This window comes from Micrasema longulum, unplaced genomic scaffold (genome assembly GCF_059751315.1).
Source record: "Micrasema longulum isolate JH-2025_06_02 unplaced genomic scaffold, ASM5975131v1 h1tg000934l, whole genome shotgun sequence".
Taxonomy (NCBI): domain Eukaryota; kingdom Metazoa; phylum Arthropoda; class Insecta; order Trichoptera; family Brachycentridae; genus Micrasema; species Micrasema longulum.
In genome coordinates, this window is record NW_028278125.1 from 30,777 (window position 1) to 47,717 (window position 16,941).

A 16,941-nucleotide genomic window follows, 5' to 3' on the forward strand; every position below is an offset into this window, starting at 1 on the left:
ATCACCTCCTGTGTAGGTTTATAATTTGTTGCTCTACGGGTGGTATTTAATTTTCAAACCATGTCTCCATTTTCCCATTTGTTTGTTTGAAAATCAGTATTAATTTGTTTTAAAAAAGATTTTTTTTTTTTGTATTTCTTTTTTACAAGGGTTACTTACAATAAACACACGACATTTTTCGTATTCACGTCCCGGCTTTCTAGAAATAAAATCCGTATTAGAACGTGACTTCTGTTTTTCATATAATATTATTAGTTTAAGTAAAATGAAAATTCAAAACATTTGAAAATATTCTAGAATGCAACCAACTTGAAGTTTTCATACAATGTAGGGATCGTTTTTTGCTTGTGTTCATATTGTTATTCCATTCTATTTGTGTTGTTTTTAATTTTAATTTGTAAATCTATGTCACTTGTTTTTGGCCGATGTTATCACATTTTGGTAGAAGGCTCTTTTTCTTATAAAGGAAAAAAAGTACCTAGCATTCCCAAAGCATGGATATTTCTCCCGAAAAACGGAGTTTGTCTTTGAATAAATTTCTGTGTCTATTGTCTATGGTATACCGGAAATAAATGATTCATTCGAATCATTAATTCGATTATTTCCTTCATTCGATTACTAATCATTCGATTAGTAAATTTAGTCGATTATTTTCATCTCTAGATTATTCACATACTGTAACTACTGTATTGCACCAAGCGGTACGAAAGCACAAAAAGCCATAGACAGGACTGACACCACAGACAGAGTAACTTAGTGATGCGAATAATAGTTTCAATAGAGACAATCAAACTCGTATATATCGATAATGAACAATTCGGCTATTTTGGAAATCGACTATGTATTTATTTTCAAAATCAAACTATTGCCATCATCATAATATACTAATAAATCATCATATTAAATTATACAGACTAGGAAATTATACCTGAAAGATATAAACATAGCTTTAAAAATAAACCGAAGATAAATATTTCTAAAACAGGTACAGAACATGAAAATATGCACCACTAAATAAAAGCTCATGAAAAATCTTTAAAATGCTAAATTACCATACTTTTTATCATAAAAAAACGCTTACAAATTCAAGACGAAGAAGAAAATAAGAATAAAACTTTCTTCTGTGGGTAAATTATACTATGTTAAAAAATAATACAAGAAAAATATACGAGTTTACACTGCGTTCGTACCTACCCAAAACTTGAAGAGGGGGGAGGGTAGTGTATCTTCGTAATCACTCCAGAGAATTCATCTTCAATGACACCGTCATAGTAAAGGTATGGCGTACTTATTTTCCCATCATAATCGAGGCCCACATTTATCTACAAAGTAAAATTAAGTTTTCTGTATGAAAAGCAGAATATGCATACATTTTTTTCTTCTGAACATGTCCAATTATAGGTTACCGACGAAGATACTTAAAATATTTATGCAAATATACTCATTTCCGTATACAAATATCGCTTTTTTTTATAGACAGTCGAAGATAACTCTGTTAACTTCCCATTATAATCGGGGCCCAAGTAAAAATATTAAAGAATTAAATCGAGTAAAGAAACGTCCACTTCGTAGTGTAGTAGTTGGTGCATTCGTCCACCATGATTGAGGTCCTAGGTTCGGTTCCTAGGAGGGTTGACATGAAATAGTTGTTTATATCAACCTCACTTCTGTTAGTAGAAGCGAGCGGACGTGTGTGGTTATAAACCGTAAAGTGCAATGGTTACCACAATACTAATACTTACCTACATAATATTATATAGCGTACGCTCGGACGAGCGACGCAACGAGTGGTAATAACATGGAAATAAATTTAATAATAAACAACTTAAAAAGTGAAATTAGTAAAATAACTATAGTGTTAAAGGTTCTAAAATAAAACTCGTTCTTGAACAAAATCTGAAAGCTTTGAAAGAACAAATTAATATCGAAATATCACATTTTAAAAATCAAATAATAATTTTACAAGAAAAGATAATAATAAAGACTACACTAAAAAACTTGAGGGATTTCTAAATAACAATAAAAAAATCACATGTCGAAATATTATCTACAAACACTACAAAACCTACGCAACAATTCAGACAAAATTTGCGATAATATACACATTTTCGTAGATAAATATCGATATTAGTTTTACCGTCTCAGTATATACCGATGAAGACAGCCGTTCATAATCGCGGCCCGGGACTATGTTTTGGATTTGGAGGAAAATAATCGGTGTCTATCTTTTTCTACTGAGGATCTCTACCCTACCTTACCATGCCATGGTAAGGAGTCAGAAAAATGATCACTTTAGCAGATAAAAACATAAATGATTCTGGGAAAAACCAAAAAAATTGATCAGCTACCCATAGGTATTTTAAAAATATGAAAATTTACACAAAGTTTACGTAAAATGACATGTGGTTACCCTAATTATTATATTTACCGTTTTTCTTCGAAAGAAGATTACTTTTATCGTTCTTCGTTAATTTGTGTCGCGTTATATTTATCGTAAATGTCTTGTTGGCAAAGTAATCAATATGTAAATGCTCAAGGTCTAGGACAGTGTTAACAATGTTTTATGTCAGTGTTGAATATATAGCATTTAAATTGCAAATCATTGAGTTTTTAACGAAAACCTTTTTAAAAATTATATTTTTACCACATTATATCTATTTTAAGCTATTAAACTTTCTTTATTATTACAATTTTTAATTATCTTATTCTTGGCGGAAATTCGTTGTAATCTTGTAAGAATATTTTATCAATTCCATAAATAATAATACCTATTCAAAATTACATTAATTATTTCCTAAAAATACATCCAGTAAAACACATTCAACTACTTTTACACAATACCACCCCGACAACACACACTTCAATTTCACAGGCCATATAATATTGTGTTAATTTCTTAAAACCCATACCAGTCTGATGACGTAGCGAGAGCGATAAACCGGTTATTGATCCATCAAACTAAATAGAACTTGTCATTTACATTTTTTTTTAAAATAATTTCGATAAATTTACTTTTATCTGCCTGTGTTTCGTCTCTCGTTAAATTGCTTTGAAATTTTATTGAGAAAAACTGAAAAAGTTGGTATAAACACCTTCGAAATCACAGGCTAAAATAATGATTATTGTGTTGTAAGAGAATATTTTATCATCATCATTCCATGGCCTCTCCCTAGTTGGAGCATATGGTGTCCACAAAGAGCCTCCATGCACCTCGGCTGCCAGCTCCTGTGCGTCCCAAATCAGGCCCGTGTCGTAGTTCTGACATAAACTGCCGACGTACAGCCAGCAGAGGACGTCCAGGACGAGAAAAACCTGGTGCCTTGTAAAGTAGGCAAGCGCGGTTAAAGTTAAGGTTAAGGAGGCATACGCAGTATATGGCCCAGCCAACCGTATCGCCTCCGCTTGGTAACAGTTGTCATCGGAGTTTGCTACGTCCATTCTCTTATTCATTCCTACAAAGTCAAACCACCGCAGACCAAAAATTATTCTGAGACCCCTATTCTCAAAACTCAGTATTTTTCTGTTTTGCGCCCTAATGAGGTGCCACGATTCACATCCGTAGAGCCGAATAGGTGTTATGCAGGCGTTATATAGGCGGCATTTGGTTTTCACTGAGTAAATATCCGATTTCCAGATAGTCTTTACACTGCTGCATGTGGCGCCTGCTACTCCTAGCCGCACTTCCAGCTCTTTTTGAAAGTTGACATTTTCTGTAATATATTCCTAGGTATTTGAAACTCTCGACCCTATCGATGGTTTGGTTTGACGGAGTCAGGGGATTTGAGCATCAAGGCATAAAGAGTTATATAGTACATGGGTTTTTGCAATATTGCTTTTTAGAACCATAGGTGCGGACTAACTATTTAGCTTATCTACAGTGACCCGAAAACTCCCGACTGAATCTTCAACCGCGTCATTGGCATACTCTAGGTCGCAGAGGTTTTGGAAAGAGGAGATGGATATTCTTCGATCTAGTGGAATTTACTTCCTTAGTATGAAGTCCATAAGGATTATAAAAAGGAACAGTGCAAGGAACAGTGCAGTGGTGACCCCAAACCAATCTGTGACAACATTGTTAATTCTGATTCGGCATTTGCTACTTGAGTGAAGGGTTTTAATAAGTTCGATTAGTTTTATAAGCATTATACATATATGTTTGTAATATTTTACAGAGTGTAGGTCTATACGGATTTACAAACGCTTTTTTGTGATCTGCGAAACACATCGCCAAGGAACTAAGTTCTTTGTTCTCCTTTAGTATTTATTTATTTATATATACGCCCAATGGGCATTTTTATGGACACAATTACACGCAGAAAATTATTATAAAAAAATTAGAAAGATTCGATGGTTTATAGTAGACTTTGTGGGAGTGGAAGCGGGAGAGAGATGTTTATAATTGAATTTGATTCAGTGATCGTTTGAAAGAAGACAACTTGTTATCAAAGAAATCAAGACTGGTATGTTTGTTGGCAGACCTAAGAATTCTGGGCATAGGGGAATGAAAACCATAGTTAGTTCTATGGTTATCGGTATGAAAGAGTAAGTTTTGTCTGAGGTTTCTAGTTGGCATATTTAATTTTATTGAGCTCAGTAGTTCAGGCGCATCAAAAAGTGAGTTGAGAATTTTAAATAGGCTATAAGGTCAGATTTATTTCGAAGGTCTTGAAGAGAAGATATATTTATATAGATATATTCAAGGTAGTTTCTAACTCATTATGCGTATATAGGTCTCTGGATAAGCCCAACCTCCAGCCTATCTTTCTCAAAAATCGATGTTGAACTGATTCAATATTCAATATTCTTGATGTGAACATCATAATATGGAGACCAGATAACAGAGGAATACTCTAGATGCGGGTGAACTGGGAAACAGAAAAGAGTTTTAAGGGTATTGATATTTTTGAAGTCAGCTGTGCTTCTGTCAATAAATCCAAGAAGTTTTAAGGATTTATTGATAACATGTTCAATATGAATTGTAAAAGAAAGTTTAGTGTCAAGTATAATACCCAAATCTCGTATACTAGACACAGATGATAATATTTCATCGTTCAGTGAGTAGTCGTATATGATTGGATTTTCGAGACGAAAAAATCTCATAACGTTGCACTTACTTAAGTTGAGATGTAGATTATTAGATGAGCACCAGGTGCTAAAAGACAATAAGTCAGATTGTAATAGTGAACAATCGGAAGGGCTGTCAATCTGTTTGAGAATTTTAGTGTCATCAGCAAACAGCCAAATTGATGAAGTAAGAAAAGCATTTTTTATATCATTGATGAACCGATTGAATAGCAAAAGAGCAAGGTGAGCACCCTGAGGTACACCCGAAGATACATTAATGCTGTTTGAGATGGAATTATTAACCCTTACAAACTGTTTCCTTTCACTGAGATATGACTTAAAAAAAGATAACAATGGATTACGATTTCCAAAGGAAGACAGTTTGGTCAACAATATTTGGTGATCGACCTTGTCTAAAGCTTTATAAAAATTAGTATAAATCACATAAATCACAAAATAGTGCCGGTAAAAGACAAGGGATTGGTCGTGGTTGATTTACCAGACCGAAAACCATGTTGCTGATCAACCAAGATATTTTTGAAAGTAGGAGTAATTTTATGCGTTAATATTGCTTCGAATAGTTTAGGTATGTGAGATAAAATTGAGATTGGTCTATAGTTAGTGACGTCCGATTTGTTTCCAGATTTATAGATAGGTGTAATAAACGATGAGTTCCAAGCTAATGGAAACTCAGTATACAGCGTATGTTATGGATATGATCCGCATATGATCTACCAGGTAGGAAACCCGCCTGGGGTGGTATTCTGAACCACTATCGTGGGCCTCTCTACCTCGTTAAAATCATTTTGGTATCCTGAACGAATCTCGTAATAGGTATCGTTAAAACCACGCATGCGCACAGCATACGAATAAACTAACCTTGTAAATCTGGCAAACGTCAAACATGCGGCCCGCGAGATGTTTTGTTTTTAAAAATGTATGTTTATTTTTTATTGTGAGCTACTAAATTGGCAATTAAATATATTGCGTCATCTGTAAAAACTCAAAAGACGCCATTATACAAATTACGACAAATCCATTTGTGCTCATAAATTGGAGGTTCGTAAGTTTTTTTAAATTTGTCTGGACATTTTTAGTCTTTGTCAAAAATAACGGAGTTAATACAGGTAAGTACTCGTAATTAATACATTGAATCAATTAAAACACGTCATATACTGTCAAAATATTAGTCAGATCGATTTGAGGTCTTTTTTCCTCGATCCAGATCTGGCACAGTTTGAGTATGTCAGTCGGTGTTGATTATATTTTAACACTAAATTCGTTTCTAATTTATATTAATTATTAATTTATATATATACATACATTATCGTACGAAACTCGGGATACACATTTAATGCATCTTAATCATGCTATAAAGGTTCCTAAAGATTGCCATATTGAAGCTAATTGAATGACAAGACGATGCATTGATTGATTATTTAGTATTCCCAAAGACATACGGTCGGCCGTCGGCTTTTGTACTTTCTACTTTTGCGTAATTCACTATTTCACACATTTAAATAAATTATGTTTTTTACAGATTTTTATCAATAATGCTAAAATTATTCGCTTGCATGCAGGTGCTCCCTCGGCTAACTAGTGATAACTATGTTAAGATAATATGTTATGAGGAAAATAATGAATCAGGTCATTAAGGAAACTGACAAGGAAGGTGTGCCTACATTAAGACAATTTCAGTAGAATTATAATATATGGAACACAATAAGCAATATTGGATACTTGTGGGCTGAAATAAAAAATGAAAGGTTCCTGTAAACAATTATGCCCGCAAACGATGGATTTTATGAATTTTGAAGAAACTCTGGAAACTATCACAGATGATATAGTATAGGACTTCAACAATGAAGATGTTAATGAGTTAATTGAATATCACTCACAATCTCTGTCAAATGAATGCTTAATTGCAACAACTGGTAAATGAAATACGCAGTTAATGTAAGGAAGAACAATTACATGCAAGAACAATTTTTGCTCAAATTACAATTGTAGCTGTAAGGTTTAAATATCAAATCAAAATGCATATAAATTTTAAATCCTTATTTTCAGATTTGATGTCACAATCTCTGAATGTGTGAGTACAAAATGAACCTGTGCAAGATCTGTTTGTTTGATCCCATATTGTTGAAATATACTTATTCTTCTGACATTCTCAATTACTAAAAGGTGTCAAACCAAAATATAAAGTAACTAATTATTTTCATTAAGGTTGTGTAAGGTATCTCATCATTTCCCTATCCTCACCGTGTGGCGCATCAAATGCAGCATATTTCATCATCAGTTACATGAAGGTAAGGTGATCAATCTTACACTTCAGGTGCTATTCCAGGGACTGAAACATTGCAGTGAACCTCAAGAATAAATATTTTCTGTTGATCCTGCCAGGAATCGAACTTGAGACCTCAAGCACGGTCGGCGAACGCTCCGACTACTACCTTACAAGGCAGACATATCTCTACCCAATTTCCTTTTCCAGAATTTACATAAGAGTTGCAGTAAAGCCGAAAACGCTCGTCCAGGGCTCTGCTTTCATTTTTCAAACAGGTCTGTTTCCTTTGTCAGCTTGGACACGGACAAAGGGTATGCAATATTATGTTTCCCAGAATTTGAGTTCATTGTTGGTTGCCATAAAGGAATAATAGAGCATAATATATTTAATCAATTTATTCTAAATTTGTTGCAACAGAGAGGGAAAACATTTTTGAGAAGGGAATATGGAAGTATGGGCATTTACAGGGCTTATGACCTGTCATTGGCTGGTTTAAGCGGCCACTTTACTTATTGTGTTTAAACATCCAAATTTCCTCAACTCTTCCATCTGTTGACTTTTGTGAAGTAAAAGAGCTGAAACCTTTATCATGTGGGTGAGATTCATCCATCCAGCAACAAATTTAGATTGGAATAACTCCCTAGGTAGGAAATCCAGTCAGTCCGCAAAATTTGGACATACTCAAAACATTGTTGAATTAACTAACTGGTAAAAGAAGAAGTATAAGAATTGGAAAATTGTTTTTTTAGGTGTTGCCTAGTAGGTGATTTCAGCCGGATGATATGAATGACAGGTCATAAGCTCTGTAAATGCCTAGACTTCCATATTCCCTTCTCAAAAATGTTTTCCCTCTATGTTGCAACAAATTGAATTTTATTAAATTATTTCTCCCTAGGGAGGAAATCCAGCCAGTTCGCAAGTATTTGGACGTACTCATAACATTGTTTTATTTATTTTCACTATGGTACCATATCCATAAAGTCTGTATTAATTTTTTTTTAAATGTTATGTTGAATATGCATATTAACATTTAAGATTGTTTTTATTTTATTTTTTATGGCTTACAAATAATGAACAATACAATAAATTGGTATAATATCACAATTTGTTATGTTTAGAAATTTTTCATGAATTAAATGTGAATACAACATGCACAAATAATTAATAAAGTTAAAAAAAAAAACTTTTTTTTAATCGACTAAATTTAATTTTTTTAACTTTTTATAATTTTTATGTGTATTTTACATTTTATTTGGACTTTAATATTGTTATTTTAATTTCACTAGATTTTTTCCCCTATGCTTATTATTATGGCATAACACGGCAACAGCCTAAAAAAAATCAGTACATTAATATGTAAACTGTGAATCAATTGAGTTAAATCGGGTTGTGGTCCTATGACTATCGTCATGGACTCACGGCTCAAAGGTCCGTGGTTAGAATCCCATTCCATCCCAACTTGATTCCTATTTTCTAATAGAGAGTTATTTACAACTCGTCGAAAATGGCCCTCAAAATTAAATGTTTAAGTAAATCATAAGAACACAAATCTCTTTTAAAAAAATATATAGTGAATTTTTATACCGTAGAATAAATAAATGCAGGTAATCATCATCATCATTTCAATTCCGCACCTAATTGCATAGGGCACTGCATTGGTACACCAATCGCAGCGTATCTTGATCTTTTTGTTACTTAAAGAAAAAATGATCAATCGTACGCTTGGGGTGCCAGTCAAGGGACTATAAAATATTGTACTGTAAAATCACCTTTTAAAATAAATATTTCATGTCTACCATGTCAGGAACTGAACCTGAGACCTCTTGCATGATAAGCAAACGCGTTGAGAGGATGTGAGAATACATTTTCTTGTAACAAAAGGTAATATAAATAAAAATAATTTCAAATGTACTGTTTTCGTAAAACTAACTAACTAAAACTAAAGTAAATACAATTCTTGGCCAGAGCCCTTATTTCTCCCGGTGAAAGTGATCACATTAAGGTTCCTTATATTTAGAATATGTGTTTAAATATTTATGTGTGAGATATGACTATATTTTAATTACGTGTGAAAAGGAAACTAAAACACCAAAATATTTTTTCAATAACAGTACTTGCACTGTAGTTTATAAGTTTTTAGGTATAAAATAATAAAAAAAAACTACAAAAAACTAACTAGAATTTAGCTAATGCTCTACATTTGTGAGAAAAGGTTTGAGTGTTTGATGAAGTTGTTGTAGACTCATTTCTGTAGTCCGCTTTTCTGCTCTGCCACATATTTACTCCCATTTTCTCAGATGATCATAAAGGTGTTAAAAATTGACACCAAATTGCAACATTCGATATTTCCTCTTTGCTAAAAATAAAAAAACAAAAAATTATATAATTTACAATACATTTTTAATTACATTTATTACAAAATGACATACTAAAATAAGCACTTAAAATGGTAAGATATATCTTATTTAGGTTAGTTGGAAGTTATTCATCAGGTATTGCAATAAACCTGCCAATATACATATTTTTGTATATTGTACTAAAGTTCATCGGTACACGCAAAAATCAAACACCTTAATTATTCCGCATATTGTTAAACCTTTTAAAAAGAAAACTTTGAAGGCTATATTTTGTGATTTATATGTTTTATTTCTCAGAGCAAATTATTATGCAGTAAAGGTAATATTTTTAAAGTTGTCTGTAGGTATTGTGATTATGATATTGCAATTCAAATATGTGCAAGCTGATTAATTCTAAATATTCAAAATGATATAAGCGATGTCATATGTAATGGTATAACTTTGTATTTTCCAAATTTCCTTTTGTTAGGACATGCCAACGTGAGCTGTAGAGAAAATATTTAATATAATATGAATTTTAAACTAATACAAGATATTTTAATAGTACTTACTTTATTTTTTAAAAATTCTTATGTACTTTGGCTCTTAATCTGTTTGGTAATAAAAAAACATTTGAAAAAATAACAAATTGGGTATTATTTAAAGCAAATCTAATAAATAGTTTAATATGGAAATAAATGATGATTGATATTTAAATATACAAATGTATAATAACTGTGTAGGTAGTGATATTTCATTGTTTTTACAACATCTTTAATACCCAGACTGGTATCTTAACTATAAAAATATATATATTACAATTTATATAATAATAACTGAAGTATTGTATCCTTTTTTATTTAGATTTATCTTTATAATAAAGATATCAGTCATAAAGGTGTAGCGACGAATCTTGCTACTGATTATTTCAGATTTGTGAATTTAAGTACCACTTATCTTTCATTTTTTAGTAAATTACAATTTAAAATGAGAATTTTCAAGAGTGCAAAAAAAACTTGAATTACTTAATAAACAATGTGTCCCACCTCCAAGCAGATGACGAATATATCCTATAGTTTGATATCCATATATTCCATTACAGCATAAATTTAAATAGCCAATCGATATCGTCCCTTCGAAGGATCCGCTTTCCTGGTTTAATATAATCTGAAAAAATACACTTATAAAGGTTAAATTATTTACAGATGTTCTAAAAGAGAAAGAGATTTTTTTTAGAAGATAATATCATTAAAAGTCTAGACATTTATAGAGCTTACTATTTACTACTATTATTATTAATATTGATATAATATTTGTTTTAGTGCAAAGGTATATTTAAACACCACTATTCATAACATAAATTATATTATATTACAATAACCTTAATAATATTGTATCCTTTTTATAACACATGCTGTGAGCTATTATAAAGGTGATGGGTTTAGCAAAATTAAATATCTTATGTGTATGCATGTCCAATTGTCTTTCATTGTTTCTTAATAAACATTTGTAATTTTTCACGTCTCTGAGGGAGTTTGTCGTTACAAGATTCTCTTACTTTTTTAAAATATTATTTTCTGGATATTATGTATACCTGTGTTATTTTTATAAATAACCTAATTTTACCTTTTTATTTTCATTATTTCTATATGTGTGAATTAAGATGTTCTATATGAATAAATCAAATTGAAATACCAATACTAAACCACTAATAATAGCCAAGAATTCCTGGCTGCGGCAGCCATTAGAACGCGTTTGACGTGCACTGCAGCCAGAACGAGACAAAGCAAATGTATGTGACTGCCTCAGTCTCCACGCACTTGTCGTAGCAGCCAGAAGTATTTTATGAAACGAATTTGCAATGACTTTCGATACAGAAGAACCATAAAATAATTTTGAAATGAACCCTTTCAAGTAAAGGATGAATTCAATATCTTCTTTTTGGTTTGCGTTTCTTACGAGATAAAATGTAAACAAAAACATCTTCCACATCCATTTTATTTGGACTGGCCGTCAGGCTGGCTGCTTTAACTGGCTGCGCAAAATTTTGACTGCGGCAGCCAGGCTGCCTAGTGGGCGGGAAGCCTAATTATCAAAAAAAAATTAAATGGGAACATAAAAGCTGTTAATATATTACTTGCGATTTTAACCAAACAAAAATACCGCTGAAACGATATGTATTTACATACATAATAATTATTTACATTACGAATATCAACAATTAAAACTAACAGTTCGCAGTAGCGGTATTGCAGTACCACTGCGGATATGGTAATACTTCAAAAGTTGAAAAAATCAGCACACATGCATGAGATTTTGTATGACTGCAAACGCATGTGTGTTGTATATCCTCTGGCCGTCCCGGGGAAAACGGCTTGGTGGTTTGTTTATTTTTTACTAACAATAGCTTATTCTTAACCTTTTACAATTTATAAATATTATAATGATTAACAACTTGAGAAAAAACTCGTAAGGTAGGTTTAAACCGTACACAATATATAAGTTTGATTAAAATACCGAATTAGATAAACATACCTTCAAATGATGATTCCTGTTGTCGCGCAAGATGTACATTTAGGGACGCTGTGGTTCGTATGCAAGTTTCTATAGAGTACAGTAGGTATTTCACAGAGGTTCTATAAAAATAAACAAAATCCCTAAGGACATGTAGATCCGGGGCATACTTATCATTTACAAAGGTAGTTGAACTGTCACTGTATGTTTGTTTATGTTTTGCATTGTTGCAATATAAAAAGTACAGTTTGACGTGTAGAAAAAATAAATACCCCACATGGCAAACGTTATAAATTTTCATCAGGATAGCAAAAGCGTTATATTTTGTAATAGGTATATTCATCTCGTCAGTGACGCATGCGCACGAGTATTTTTTCTCATTTTCGACACTCACGCTCTTGCGGGTAGATATCGAACTATGAAACGTCAATTATAAAACCGTCTAAATAACGAGAAATAACGATTGAGGTTTGGTAAATTCATCATAATTAAGTATTTTGGGTCATTCTTAAGGTCACAATAATGTTTCTATTGAGAATCATTATTTTTGGTTTTATGTGTTCGAATTCATTTACGTAATTTGACATGTAATCATCAGAATTGCCATATAGAATACCAAGTTTAACCGCGTTCAAAAAATAAAAATCCCTAAATTACACCACGTTATATTCTCGTCCGAAAGTCGAGATCATCTCGTGGGTGTCGAGAGTGATCAGAATACCACTGCTGGTTCTCTATTAACACTCGCATAATGGGTCTTCAGACTCTTTGCAGTATTATGTATCGAATACATCTTCTACATATATAAAAGGCAATGTTCGAATGGTTATCGTCGATGGACTGAATAACTACTACACCGATTTACGTGCGGTTTTAAGATAAATGTATATCTTTGCCACGAGAAGGTTTATAGCTCATAAAATCTTCAATTTATTAAGTACAAAAAGGTAAGAAACGTAAACGTTTTTTTTTATTCATCACCAGGGTTGCATTCGCCGAGAATGCAGATTTAAAAAAAAGGATGGAGGCATAGAATATGGAATAGTCCAGAAGGAGCGTAGAATCATATTTGAATACATCGTACTGTGTCCAATAATTCCCCCACTTAGACACACTTTCGTTAGACAAATTTATTAATTTCTCTAACATTTTATTGTGCATGTGGAAATATTGATTGACACAACAGAGTAGATAAGTAAAGGGTCATTTAATAAGAGTAATTGAATTAATGAACTTTAAACTAAAAATATAAAACAAATTTTATTTGACATGAAACGGATATTTTTATATCGTGTCAAATAATATTTGATGTTTTAAAGAGAATGTAGGTCAAATGTCCACGATAGAGTTGTTTAATCCGAGATCCAATTTTTATTAGTGCTCTTATTAGGGTAAAGTAGGCAAAGTAGGGTAAAAAAAATTACTACCCTGGCAACACTAACGAAATGTTCATTTTGTTTCTTCGACAATCTGACAGATGGAAAAATAATTCAATTTTTAACTAATGCATTTGTTACATACACATCATGAAATGTGATTGCATCCTGTTTCTTTAAAATCTTAGCAGTATTTTTACACAACAAGGCATAGTTGACTTCAAATTGGGAGTTGCGTACTGAGCGACGTCTACAAAGAAACTAATGGGTCAAAACGTAAACCTACTCATTTATGAGTAGTTTAGTCGCCTTCCGTTTGATGTGCGTTTGCGGTTTCTGGACAATTCTTAATTCTATGGATGGAGGTAATTTTTTGTGTATAAAAAAGCTGGTTTTTGAACGTTTGTAAACGTTTGTAAACAACATTATTTTTTTATGGATCAGAATTAGATTATCCTTATAATTTATATCAGTTTATTCATTTTTACTGGATTTTTGGTAACACTAAAACAATATTGACTGACATTCGATAATTTTTTGAAAATAGCATTCCTATCTATAGTGCACCCCTGAGCAAATTTTAACATCGGCAAAAATAATTCTATATTTGAAAATTAATTATGTAAAGTTTTGGAATTCAACCATAAACAAGTACTTAGGTATCTACTTAAATTCAGTATTTGAAAATGGATTATTTTAAGTTCTGGAATTCAATTATAAACAAGTACCAAGGTACCTACTTACCAATGAAAAGTTACAACATCTTTTTTACGTTTATCCGAACCTTAGAGTATATACATTTTATATTTTCTAAGATCCGAACGGTGTTTACTAAAGATTTTTTAGTAAAGTTTTGTCAGTATACTTAATTATGTTTAATCTTAAGAGGAAACGCGGTCCGACTTTTCTTCATAAAAACATATTCACGTATTTTCTCTTTGAATTATGGCACTAGACAAATGTTTTTTTTAACAATAACAACAACAACAAACTATCTCGCCGTTTCCAGGGTAGGCAGAGAGGATGAACGCCACTTAATTCTATTTTTGCTTTCAGATATCGCTTCCTCTACATTCATAGATCTTCTCATGCACGCGCGCCGATTATTCCGACTTTTATCATGTCCATCTTCAAGTATTTGTTGGATTTGGTCATGCTATGTCTTTCGCGGTCTTCCTTTATTTTTGCATCCATGAACATTCGCATTGTAAATATTTTTAGCCGTTCTTTCGTTGTCCATAATTTTTATTTTTAGCTAGCCAAATGTCAAATAAATGCATTCGCGTAAATAAACACTTACAAAGAGATCTTAAAAAATAATTACAAAAAAGTCAGGCATGTAATTTTCCCAAAATTTTTTATGCATGTGCAATGTACAGAGTGTATGTCTCATACTAAACCCCGGAGCAGAGATGTGCAGATAATATATCATCAATTAAATGTTCTTGTTAACGTTACGTAGTAAATCAGGTTGGGGGCAGAGCGGAGCAAAATAGTTAAAAGTTTATGGAAACACAAATATTTTTTTTTATTTAAACAAAATTTGTGCATTATATAGCAGGGACACTATTCAAAAACTACTATTCACTTATGCTTCAAAGTATATAAAAATATATATATATAACATACCTTCAACTTGAATTTCCATCACAAAAAAACACACATCAATGACTAGTTCTGAGAAATATAGAACAGTTAACACGGTGACTAATAAGCGAACTGATTACAGTAATTAGCATTTCCTTGGATGAACTCACTTTCGATGCTGAAATACAAATAAACCCTTTAGAAATCCTAGGTTGTTTTTATACTTTCAGTTAATTTGGCTATTATTCACTAATTACCTGCATATCATAATTTGGACATGAATATCGGAAGGCTGTGACCTATGGCGGGACTACCGTGCAATGGGGTGATTGAGCGTTTACCATTGATCTTACGAGTGATTTAAAAAATATAATATTTAATTTAAAATAGTTAAAATTTAATTATTACCCAACATGTTATTTTATTTAAAATTTACTAATGCCTGGTTTTAATTTTATGCGCCAATAAGACGTGGTTCAGTTATACATACATTAATTATTGCTACCTATTATTATTTCATTGATTTATTTTTTAATGTGTAAATTGGGAAATACCACATACTACGAATACCGATAAAAAATGTGAAATGAAATTAGAAAAATGAATTGTATTTTCAAAATCAATATGGATATTATGGAGAAATGTTTTCATAAATAATTTTAAAAATAAAATTGTTGAAAAAGATGTTTTTACAAAAACGCGACATGTTTGGCCTTGACAATTGTGACGTCAAGACTCGTGACAATGTTCAATTTAAATTTTAACAGTCACAAGCAACGTACAAAATTTATAAATTTAAAATCATAAATTCAAAAATATTTATTATGCTCCTAAATAAGTCCAAAAAAAATTACGCGACAGTATTTTGTAGACCCTTATTAATTAAAAATTGTATTTACGTGATATTTCTCTATTGAACTCATGTTTTTTATCCTTTTGATTCGTGCTGAAGATCCAGACATGTCGTTTTCTTTCAGTTCGCCAATATGTTGGGACCATGTAGTGACTATGGATCGCATTCACAAAACCCCACTTCTTAACTGGGAAAATAGAAAGAAAAAAGTTGAACTTCACCCGTGCCTGTGCGTGGGCTGGATTCGACATATTGCTCATACAACGTGATTATTATTTAGACAAAAAATAGTAAAACAGTCATTTTTTTAAATTATACACATTTATGTACCGTAAAACGCTGCAACTTTTCCTACCGGCCACAACTTTTCCTGTTTCGTTACGATTACGATATTTCGCATTTGATTGGCTTTTTCTCACTTTTTACCATTTGGTAGTAATTTTTCATTGTCCTGGCAACACCTTTTTTATTTTTCATAACGCCAACTCCATTGTTGCGCTCTCAGTTGAGCGATAAATGTCGGCAGGAGGAGTCGTGAAATTTTGGTCTCCTAAAACTTTTAAAGTTCAAGAAAAACCAAAAGTGTTTTTGAAAAGTAAAACCGTCCCGGGGTAAGAAAATACTGTATATTTTTCGTATTGTTTGATACTTTTATCAAAAGTACACGATTTCATCAAAAAAACTTGCTAGGCAATGTTGTGCAGTGTTTTGAAAACACGATTTGTACTTTTTGCCTGGTTCTAGGGTTATCACTAGTAGTCAACGTGCTTTATCTTAAATTTGATTTTTTCATTTAATTTAATTTTTTTATTAAACGAAATTTGAATTTATTTGACTTTATATAATTTACCCGGATAAAGTTTTTTTCGTTTATTTCTAGTAATACAAATAAACTTTTAATTATGATTTAAATATGACACACTA

At 31.9% G+C, this 16,941-nt stretch overlaps 4 long non-coding RNA genes across 4 annotated transcripts; 2 read left to right on the plus strand and 2 right to left on the minus strand.

Annotated features, from left to right (window-relative positions):
- Window positions 1-117: 117 nt before the first annotated feature.
- LOC148278054 (uncharacterized) lies at window positions 118-16,133 on the minus strand. The gene is made up of 3 exons (XR_015823298.1): window positions 16,064-16,133; window positions 1,195-1,322; window positions 118-199 (listed from the first exon to the last, which is right to left on the minus strand). It is a non-coding gene; the product is annotated as an uncharacterized LOC148278054 (long non-coding RNA).
- Window positions 5,959-9,650, plus strand: LOC148278055 (uncharacterized). The gene is made up of 2 exons (XR_015823300.1): window positions 5,959-6,191; window positions 6,605-9,650. It is a non-coding gene; the product is annotated as an uncharacterized LOC148278055 (long non-coding RNA).
- LOC148278056 (uncharacterized) lies at window positions 9,446-12,789 on the minus strand. Its single transcript, XR_015823299.1, has 3 exons — window positions 12,223-12,789; window positions 10,734-10,854; window positions 9,446-9,707 (listed from the first exon to the last, which is right to left on the minus strand). It is a non-coding gene; the product is annotated as an uncharacterized LOC148278056 (long non-coding RNA).
- Window positions 13,673-15,374, plus strand: LOC148278057 (uncharacterized). Its single transcript, XR_015823297.1, has 2 exons — window positions 13,673-13,942; window positions 14,634-15,374. It is a non-coding gene; the product is annotated as an uncharacterized LOC148278057 (long non-coding RNA).
- Window positions 16,134-16,941: the final 808 nt, after the last annotated feature.